The sequence below is a fragment of the Crocodylus porosus genome, unplaced genomic scaffold (genome assembly GCF_001723895.1).
Source record: "Crocodylus porosus isolate Cpor-Errol unplaced genomic scaffold, CroPor_comp1, whole genome shotgun sequence".
In the NCBI taxonomy this organism is placed as follows: domain Eukaryota; kingdom Metazoa; phylum Chordata; order Crocodylia; family Crocodylidae; genus Crocodylus; species Crocodylus porosus.
Window position 1 is genome coordinate 14,712,406 of NW_017728918.1, and position 5,964 is coordinate 14,718,369.

At 41.8% G+C, this 5,964-nt stretch overlaps 1 long non-coding RNA gene across 1 annotated transcript in view; it reads left to right on the forward strand.

Moving 5' to 3' along the window:
• The first annotated feature begins 5,625 nt into the window (after window positions 1–5,625).
• LOC109312182 overlaps window positions 5,626–5,964 on the forward strand; it is a 17,466-nt gene continuing 17,127 nt past the window's right edge. The window contains exon 1 of the long non-coding RNA XR_002101717.1: window positions 5,626–5,638. This is a non-coding gene — a long non-coding RNA (uncharacterized LOC109312182). The remainder of the gene's footprint in view (window positions 5,639–5,964) is intronic.

Here is a 5,964-nt window from a genome sequence, read left to right on the forward strand (position 1 = left end):
TCCAGTTTTGCCGCCAGCACTTCTGGTTCTGCTGTCGGCATTTCCAGGCTTGGCGATCAGCCACCAGGGACCCCCACTCCCCACCTACCCAGCAATTGGCCATGGATGGTAGGCGCGCAAATGCAAGTATTGGTCCCTGGGCGCTGGAGACTCATGGTACGCTACTGGGCTGAACCCAAAACACAATCCATAATGCATGCCTGCAACCCAGTGAATAGTCAGCACTTCGAGCATATGACTGTTTACAAGATACAAGTGCTAATTACAAATTAAAATAAAAATAAAAATTCCACCAAGGAGCCTGATGATATCATAAACTACCAAAGCACCACATGAGGCAACCAACAACCCTGCAAAGCAGATGACTGATTTCAGTTTGCTTCCAGGTCCCGTTCCCCGCATCCTCCCCCCACAACATTCATGTCCCTCTTAAATAATCACGTCTGCCGTCCTGTTACAAAGGTATGGAGTTCTTCAGTCTCAGACTGCCTAATTACTGCTTACTTTCTTGTCTACCTACACAGTGTCCTTGCCGAACCTTCTTGAGTGTTCACAAAGTACTGAACACATATTGGGTGGGACCATATATGAAACAAATCAGTAATGGAAGTAGTGGTTGTTATTGCAGTCCCTTGAATATGCGAGGTGCAAAGATGAGGTGATAATTACTCCTAGTTCTCCAGGGTGCTGTCACATCCATGAAGTTTCCTGATTTTCCTGAAGTATGACACCTCTATCACATCCAGGAATTAGGATTTGTGTTTCATGGGCTGGGGTACTGCTGGCAGTTGGGATGGATATGAATCAAATGGCTGATCAAATTGCCTCAGTATTTTGCAAGAGTTTGACATGGGCCTGGATCTGAATGCAATTACTCCACCCCCAGTCTTGCCTACAAGTGCAGCCTTTGTAGCATGTTTAACCGTGCATTCAGCAAAGCATTCTTTTCATTCTCCAGTGTAAAAGTTTCAGTTATTTAAGCAGGAAGTAGAACAAATATTGTGCAGTTTAGATGACCTAACCAGAGGAGTAACAGCCAGGGGCTGTGCCCTGAGAAGCAGTGGCAGCAGGGGCCAGGCTGGCAGTGGCTGTTTTGGCTGCACCACATCTGCCATTCATGTGCCCCTGGGCCTGGTTGTCCACCACTAGTTACACTGGTGGACCTAACTATGCACCTTGAAACATGAGTGGATGAAGCAAACAAGTTACAAATAGTCCAGGGTCTAAAAATTATTTGTCCAACTGTTTTACAGATACTTAGATGCAAGGAAGTGAAAATCAGTGGATATGTCATATACCTGAAAAGGGCGCACAGTTTACTGAATAAGATCAGGAAGAAAAAGCTCAGCATCTCCTCACCTGTGATTTTCCATCTAATTTATTTTTTCAAAGGAGTAATGTTTATTTAACACATTAACATTTTACTATCTGCAGTGCTAATGGAGGTTAAGTAAAAGACACAAGGGCAGCAAAATCCCTCACTTATTCCTAACACAAGGACAGAACTGTTATGTGAGCAAAATACAGACTAATTTCTCAATCCTCACAGCACTTTGTGACACCATCGGCAATGGATTGCCTCTTAAGTATTTGAAGATTTCAGTAGGGCTGACTGATTTGGATTTGGATAGGTTTAAATCATACTTGTCAGTGTGCTATTAATTTTTAACCACAGTCATTTTTTTCCTAGACCTGTTAATATGCTAGGCAGTCCCAGGAAGCATCACACTTTGACCCATGCTCTTCAGCATTTGCATACGGCACTTTCTCTAGGAGCTTTATTCAGGAATCAGAATTCTAACTATCTTCTCAACAGCATAAAGGTATAGCTTTCCACAAACCCAGATAAAAGGGCAGCAACCTGGTCATATGATTATCAGACATGCACTCTTTGATGTTTGCTGTCCTTTTCATATTCAATTCAGAGAAAAAAAAGTAATTAACTTTGGTTGACCATTTAACACAGAGAGCATTGTTCCTTCTCTGGTGGCACAGTTTGGTGGAATACAAGTTTGTCTTGCAATCTGCCAATTACTTCAGTGTCTTTCCTTGACCTTGAGATTGCCTTTGAAAACTACATCAGTCAGAGACACACAGGAAGGCTGAGACTACTGCTGTCTCAGCAGGATGCAGAACTTTTGATTTACGCTTTTATGACATGGAGTTTGAGGACTGGTTCAAATTCCATCATTTTAGCCCCCCAAGATAAATTGCTGCCTAACTCCAGATTGTCTGGAATTCTTAAGCAGGCAGAACTTCATGGAAACAAAATTGACCTAGCACCAGAAGAATTTCATTAGTTTTTGGTCTAATGTTGAATTGATTTTAAAATGCTTGCTCCAATACACTTGCAGACTTTAAATTGGCAAAGATTTTTTAAAAAACCCCACAAATCCTCTTTTTTTTCTTTCCACCTCCTCCATGTGCCTGCAGAAGCAAATGCATCCTAGAGATCAACATGTGGATGTACAGATGGTGTCACCAGCAGGGCTTTGGCTTCTTTGACCCTGGGGTGGTGTTTCCAAAAGGACGGATCTTCACAAACAGGCTGGCTAACCTAGTAAGGAGGTCTTCAAACTAGGGGAGAAAAATCTCATAGAGAAGTAAAAAGCAAGATGATCCAGCTAAAGACCAATAAAGAGGAGGCAATAAGGGAAATACCTGAAGGGTGGTTATGAAGAGCATGGTGATAGACTATTCTCTGTAGCCACAGGGGAGAGGACAAGGAATATCAGTCTAAAATTGCCAAAAAATGAAATTTAGATTGGATTTTAGGACTAAATTTGTCAACACGAGAGTAGTTAAGCACTGAAACTGTAAGAGGTTGTTGAATCATCATTCTTGGTAATTTTCAAGAGCAGGTTAGACAAGCAGATACCTGGAATGTCTTAGGTGGAATATTCCTGCCTTGAGTATGGGCTTGGACTATACGACCTCTTGATGTCCCTTCCCAGTGCATTTTTCTATGATTCTATGAAATTTAAAACATGTCAGGCTAAAATCTATTAAACAAATAGCAACTAAATCAGTACATAAACAGTTACTATTACTTTGCTTAGTCTTCCTAAGCAACAACAGAGGCAAAACAAAGAACCTTCCCACGCTGATGTATTGTTAAAGTATGAACATCACAGTAACGATCAATCTGAGAACCTCCTGGGAGTGAACTTGTGAACCGTTGACCCACTTAGAAGTGGTGAGCATGCACCGATGCGTTCATAAAATTGGCAGGAAAACAGAGAGAAAATCCTAAGGTAAAAGTAAGAGACAGCTTTGAGTGATGGGAGGGTATCCAAGTGATAATAATAGTGACTGGTAACGTGTGTGATGGACAGGCAGTGATTTAGGATGATTGGTTAAGCAAAGGGAGTATGATGATGAGAGAGACGCAAGGTATAAAAGCACACTGCAGAGGTGTCTCTGCACATGCCTGGATGTTACGTAAGAGTGGCTAGACCACTCCAGAACTGAGTTTGTGTCTGAAGAAGAAAGTTTGGGTCCATGTGGGATCTGCGTGCAGAGACCTTTTTGTGTGTGACTGTGATTTCACCTCCGGAGAGTGGTGTTCTGCTGCTTGGTTTGTGTGATTGTGTTCACCTCTGGAGAGTGCTGGAGTCCTAGTTGGTATGTGAGGTCTCGACTCACCTCTGAAGAGTAGTGATTTCCTGGTTGGTGTGTGGCTTCAACTTTCGCCTTGAATCTTGAGCTAGTGGAGAGAAGAGCTTCTATCTCCTTTATCCTGCTTAAACCTGCTGGACCCTTCATACTCCCCTCAATATACATTCCCATCTGCCTCTATCCTTTCTGTCATGCTTCCTGCTAAAGAAAACCAGCCCTCAGCTCTAGCTGCCTACCATGCTTGTAGTCCCAGGGCTTGCTCACAACCTTTGATTTGCTTCTGGAAACTTTCCCTCTCTTCTCTCCCTCGCTATAACCAATCCCATTGACCTTCTCAAAGAGACCAGTTTGTTTCTATGTGTTCTTTGAAGTGCCACACATATCACAGGAATTATTTAATTCATCATAAGGATAATTAACAGTAAAATGTGAGTTTTGGAATCAGTTATGAATACTTTAAATATTCAACCCTGAATGTTTGTTCCCAGGAATATATGAGCTATCTTGCAATATGAATAAACATATATGAAATATATTGGTGTGCTCCTAGCCAAGATTTAGGATTGCTTCTTATATGTGTAAACATTAATACTATCACTAGTGTTAATGCTATTTGATGGGGAAGGGTTCTAATTTTTTAGTTCCCCGCTCGTGCATGAGGACCAAATGGCTTATTTTCTACCTTCCTTCATCTGTCTTAGGTTTTTAAGCTATAAACACTCTGAAATGGACTGTCTCCTGCTATATGTTGATGGAATACCTACGAGGAACCCATCTCACTCTCTTATTATTATTACATAATCATGGCAATATGTGTCATGTTGCTCTAATATTTCAGATGATGTCAAAATACTATTATTACTTCTGTTAACAATATAGTATTAAATAAAAAATGAAAACTTTCTATTCTAACATGTTATCTTAGTGGTCGAAATTCTGGTATAATCTGGTAGAAGACAAATGATTTAAGGATTTGGGGGAGATTGTAAAAGCTTGAGAAAAATAGCACAAAATCTGTTCTGTGAAAGACCAGCAAGGACATGAAGTTCTGTAAGTGGAGAAGTAGGTGCTTTCTGGGCCATTAGGGTTTGATTAGACAGCATAACAGATTATATAAGAGAAAATTAGAATGTGGCAAGAGGCAATTAAAGCATGGGTTTTGACAGTCATTTTGTTGGGCACCTTACCACTTTTATCCTTTAAACCCCCTAGATGACACATAAGGACTTTCTTCTGGTGGATAATTACTGTAAGTGCATAATGAAATATTAATTTTTGCAGAGATGTTTTGGTTAACTCAGGAGTGCACAGTGTAATGCAGGATCTGTCTTCAGCCCCAATTCTGAAAGCTGTTCTGTTCAGTACCTATTATTTGCAATGGGACTTTACATAAGTACAAGGTTTTGACATTCATGATGCAACAGGCAAAACAGATTGCAGAAGCCTTTGACTTTTATATGGGCTTAGGCTTTCCAATTTGGTTTGAACAGTATAGAGAAACTCATCAGAATAAGGGCAATAGCACAACTAAGGGGGTGGAGGGGAGGGGGCGGCATGAATGGGGATCAGCTACCACTGCTGCTGTCCACTGACACCCAACTTCAGCTGCTTCCCTATGCATTACCAGCACCAAAGGTGCAGAAGTTCCCAGTTATACCTCTGAAAGATGGAATTTCCCTGGTGCAAGATCATGCCTAAAGCTAGACTGAGATCTACCCTTGTGTGGTCACTGCATTGCTCTCTTGCACAAGGACCCATTCTCTTCCCTCCTCCCTGCTCCCTTATTTTATAAGCAGACATCAGCATGCAACTTCTATAGAAATGCATTGCGCTCATGCATGTGCATCTGAAAACAAAACCAAGCCCATTAAAATAGCCATTAATAGCATAAATACCAGGGCTGTGCAGAGCAGGTAATATTCCATTCGACAGCCATGTTGAATATTAAACTGGGTCCCGCTTCAATTTGCCATCCGCTTCGAGTCGAAGTGGGTCTGCTTGGACTCGAGGTCAAAGCTCAGTCATATATTTGAGCTGCTTCAACTTCCCCATAGGTTATAATGGGAAAGGCCAAAGCAGGCTATAATTTTGGCATTTCTTGTATGATCTTGATGAAACTTGCAGAAATGGTAGCTCCTGAGGAGCTCACAAAGTCTGCCAATGTTCAAGAAGATAGGTTCAGGGGGATCAGAGAAACTGCACCCCAAATTCTTGAGAGAAAACCTCCTGTAACTTCTATGTTCAAAGCCACAGGGAGCTCAAAACTGTGGGCTTGCTCGCCCCTGAGGAGCCCACAAAGCCTGCCAACTTTCACAGTGATAGGTGCAGGGGTTTGGGGGAAACTGC